The 4,865-nt window shown below is 48.0% G+C and overlaps 1 long non-coding RNA gene across 1 annotated transcript; it reads right to left on the reverse strand.

Annotated features, from left to right (window-relative positions):
- Positions 1 to 3,402: 3,402 nt before the first annotated feature.
- LOC115293280 lies at positions 3,403 to 4,639 on the reverse strand. Its single transcript, XR_003909468.1, has 3 exons — positions 4,518 to 4,639; positions 3,899 to 3,978; positions 3,403 to 3,814 (listed from the first exon to the last, which is right to left on the reverse strand). It is a non-coding gene; the product is annotated as an uncharacterized LOC115293280 (long non-coding RNA).
- Positions 4,640 to 4,865: the final 226 nt, after the last annotated feature.

Consider the following 4,865-nt stretch of genomic DNA (forward strand, 5'->3'; position numbering starts at 1 on the left):
TTTCAAGATGGTACCTTGGCTATAGTCAGTTTCATTTGTAATTATGACTTGGTTATTACCATTATTGCTTTCAATATTCCAGACCCTTTGCTAAATGCTTGCTGTGCATCAATCCCGTTTAATCCTTCCAGTGACCCTGTGAGTTCTACACTCACGTCATCACTTCCCAAGGCTTGGAGAGGTTAAATGACTTGTTTACAGTCACAGAAAAGGGATTGGCAGTGCTAAGACTTACACCTATGTCTTTTTTCTTTTTTTAACATTTATTTATTTTTGAGAGAGAGAGAAAGAGACCGAGTGAGCAGGGGAGGGGCAGAGAGAGAGGGAGACACAGACTCCAAAGCAGGCTCCAGGTTCTGAGCTGTCAGCACAGACCCCAATGTGGGGATTGAACCCCCAAACTGTGGATCATGACCTGAGCTGAAGTTGGATGCTTAACCTACTGAGCCACCCAAGTACCCCAGACTTATACGCGTTTCTGTCTGATTCACAAGATTACCTTTTTAACCACTGCGATGGCTTCCACAAAAAAAGGTTAAAGATCACTTTGGAAGCTCCAGGAGCTCTAACTCAGGCGGCCACAACCCCCAACCTGTCTCAGGTTATAGTCCATTGTGCTTTCTGTTGGCCACAACCCCCAGACTTGCTGGGATAGTCCATCACAGGGGATAATACTGTAAGGGCAGTCCTGGCCACATGTGAGAGTTGCGTATCAACAGTGCTTGCCAGGTACAGTAAAGATAAGAACTAGTCCGGATGAACCAAGGAAAGATGCTTTCTGGGTTAAGGGGTTTGAGCACTTAAAGGTAGGAAGAGATACATGTGAGAAAACATCTCATGTTCAGGGAGAAATAGAAAGAACACTTAACACGCTGATAAGGCTGTTTGTTTGCATTCCATGTAGATGAAACAGGTCGCATTTAGTTAAAAGAAACTCGGTCAGATAAAATCAGTATGTGTGATTTTGGTCTTTATTCAAGACATGCTTCGTTAGTGTTGACTTTATTCTGTGGAAGGCCCTGTGCCAGATGCTGGAGATTTGCCTCCTCTATTTAAGCTTCTGTTACGGTTCTCAGATTGTAATGTAATTAAAGACAACTAGTGATGACCACAAGGTGACATGGGACCTAAATCCGCTTTCCCCAGAACCAGGTACAAACCTTTGTCTTCAAGGCATGGGGTCCTGCAGGGGGACTGATGCTGGGAACCAGCAACCCCTGTCTTTAGGCCTGGGGACTGCAGAGGACAAGGACCTGGGGGACAAGGGAGCATTGCCAAATTGTTGCCAGGACATGATCTGCCTGCTGAAGAAAGATTTGGGAAAAGGAAGAATAATCGTTCTTGAATAGCACTCACCTTTTTTACTGAGCATTATCCCAAGGTATTTTCCTTCTTTTCATGCATCTTGAAGAAAGAACCCAGGATCTAAGGAAAGAGGATGCTCGGAGTCTGCATTTTCCGAGAGGGGTGTCTTCTAAAACAGAACTTGATAGGTCAGGTCAGTTGAAGGTCAGTGCTTCTTTCTCTTAGGTCTGAGTGTCTTTAAGGGATACGAATCCTCCCTCCACTTCAGTAGAACGTTGTGGCCCATCCCTTCTTTTCAAATATCCTAAAGGATTTGTCTCATATGTGACACAGAGTTAACCTGATAGTTACTGGAGACTTACTATATACCACACCCCGTACCGAGCAGTTTTAGGGAAGCTGTGTCAGACCAGTTTTATTTCTATGCCCTTGTAGAGATGAGGGAAACGGAGGGTTAGCAAATGGAAGTCATTTGTGGAAGTAAGCGGCAGAGCTGAGGTCAGACGCAAGTCTGACTTCATCAGCCCTGACCTTCCACGATCACTATACTCCACATTCAAGTTGTAGTTACGACGTGCCTGCTGTGTGCCCAGTCCTCTAGACACTGGGGATCTGGAGGAGAGGAAAATCGAGTTTCCGCCTGTAGAGACTGCTTTGGGGGCACTGGGAGAGCAGTTAACAGGTAAGCCTCAAGTATAGTATGAGGGAGAGAGAGTCATGCGGGCCGTGTGGTCCATGCTGATAGCTACATGTGGACATGTGTTCATTACCGACACGAATAAGAAAAAGACTAGAAAGACCTATACCCATAAGGGTGATTATCTTTGGTTGTCAGATTTTTATTTTCTTCTTTGCATTTTTTTAAAATTGTTCAAATATTCTGCAGTGGCTGAGTATTTCTGATATAATCAGATGAAACCCATAAATATTATTAAAGAGAGAATTTAATCTTACAAAAATCCTGACAAACAGCATATGCTTTAGGCTCCGGCTTCCTGTCTCGTTTGTCTCGGTTCTTTATATTAGAAAAACAGCATAGTTTGGGGTGTCTTTTACCTGGACCAATGTCTGAAACATTTCGTGCACCCCCAGAAATTGTGCCGGCCCCTCTGCTCCAGGCTTTCCTGAGTGTGTGCAAATTAACGTTCCTCCACCTTGGCTCCACGTTTGAATCTGCTGGGAGCATTTCAAATCTGATGCCAGGACCTCCCCGATAGGCCCTGCTAAGGCAGAAACTCTGGGGTGGGGTCCGGGCCTCCCTCCATTTCCAAGTTTCCTGGGTAGCTCTTCTGTGCAACTTAGAGTAGTGGGCCCCCTCCCCCTCCCCAACTCATTTCCTGGAGAACAGCCAGGCTAAAGTGTGGCAAAGTCCATCCTCAGCACCTCCCTTCCTCTCTGTCTCATTAGCTTTAGGATGGAGGAGGAGGAGGAGGGGGAGGGGGAGGGGGAGGGGGAAGGGCAGAGGAACTGGCTGAGCAGAACTAGGCAGAAGCATGGCCAGCCCTGTGCCCTCCAGCACCTGGCTGCAGCCCTCACCCCTCCCTCCTGACCTACTTACTCAGGGCCTGCCATCGTCGTGTGAGAGACTCAGGACTGGAGGACAGCAGAAATTACTGACAGAAGCCAAACACTGTGCAGATGGGGAGCAGGGGACACACTCGGTCACACTAGAATTCTCACTGTTCCGGAACGCCACACTCCCCGCCCCAGCTCCAGGCCTTAGGCCTGTCCTCTCATACTGAAATGTCCCTTGATGCCAATTCGAGTTCCTTCCTGACCCCCTGCTCCCCAGGCAGGACCACTTCCTGTTCTCCCCCATATATCTATGGCTCCTACCTGTAGGACTTTGTTGCCAGGATTAAGACTGCACTTCACACCATGAGTTGCCTGGGGAGGCATCTGCATCCCTGACCAGGTGGGGAGCCCTCAAGGGCAGAGTTTGCCTCACTCATCACTGTATCCCAACCCCCCACCCCCACCCCCACCTCACACAACTGACTCTCAAGTAGAAGGGTCTAGGCCTTGACGTTGGACAGAACAGAACTCATGCAGCCATTGGCTACTCACTGATACAGGTTAGAAATGCAGAATCCTAGGTCCCAACCCAGACCAGAATCTGTATTTAGCAAGATTCTTTAGGTGATTCCAGAGCACACTAAAGTGTGAGAAACATCAGTCATCTCCTTTGGTCCTCAACTTCCTCAGCTGTGACATGGGAATAGTAACCGCTGATTCACAGGCTTGTTGAGAGGCTTGAGTAAGGAGACATGCAGTGTCCCCGGCAGGACGGAGCACATGTGAGACCCTGTTATTGCTTCTGCTCTGGGAGAGGACAGGTGTCTGCGCTGGCCCACATTCAGGGGTCTGGGCTCTACCCTCCGGAGCTCTGGGCAGGGAAGACGAGCAGACTTATCAGCTCTCCAGTGGGAAGAAGGCAAACAGGGGAGACAGAGTGTCACAGTGGGCCAGGCTTGTGGTCTCTGCTCCACTCCTTAAAGGGCCTTGATCCCTGCAAAGAACAAGTGCGTGCTGACCTGTACAACTCAGCTGTTCTGATCCAGCCCCCCAGGAAGCCCACCCAGATCTCTCTCACTTTGTCAAGTCCATTATCCAAAGTGGGTGAAATCTTCTTTAGGATCTCAGAGAGCCGCCAGCAACTCAGACATGAGTAGGCTGTGGAATGGGAAAGGACAGTTGTTTGGAGCGGACATTTTTTAAATTAATCAGTCATTAGTGCCCATTAATAATTCCATCCAACACAAGGACTGTACCACATTTCACATCTATGAGGACTTCTTTTGCATCTATATTCTACTCTATATTGATTTATTTAATGTTAAGCATTATGAGACCCATACAGAGACCAATTTAGGGGAAAATTCATGTTTCAGAAAGATATCTGCAGAAATTCTTCTTCCCATGTGGTGTATTCTCCTCTTGGAATTCCCTTAGTTGCTGCTGGAGAGAGAGCCCCTGTGTCTGCCTGGCCCACGGGCAGCCTTTCTCTGGGGCGGGGACAGGACTGAGACAGCTCTCTGCTTCTCTGCACTCTGCTCTCATCAGATCCTGCCAGCCCATCAGGCAGATAACAAGGGGGAATGATTGACTCAGTGACACTAGCTTCAATTTTTAACCTTTAGACCTGGCTCCCAGACAGATTAGATCAAGGTTACTCTCAACCTATTCTCTGGGACATGGTAGAAAAGACTTACACAGAAAGCTAACAGAAGCACCTAGAGAGATGCAGCTACACACTGGCAAGGGGCATGTGCATCCCTCAGGGACATGGCCTGAGGTTGGCTCCGGCCAGGATTGAGAATTTGGGACTCTGGGCAGCCAGCAGACATATTTTTGGCAGGGATAGCAACCATTTGCCAAGGTGGAGCCAAGCTCATTTCTAATTATGACATCATAGACTCAGGACCCACTTAATACAGGTTGAAGTTGCTAGTAAGGTGTCAGACCAGGGAGCAGAAAGCCAGCAGGTACAGCCACAGGGCCATCCAACTATGAGGAATTGCCTTTCAAGACCTCATAATCTAATAATAGAGATTAGACTC

The sequence above is a fragment of the Suricata suricatta genome, chromosome 6 (genome assembly GCF_006229205.1).
Source record: "Suricata suricatta isolate VVHF042 chromosome 6, meerkat_22Aug2017_6uvM2_HiC, whole genome shotgun sequence".
NCBI lineage: Eukaryota > Metazoa > Chordata > Mammalia > Carnivora > Herpestidae > Suricata > Suricata suricatta.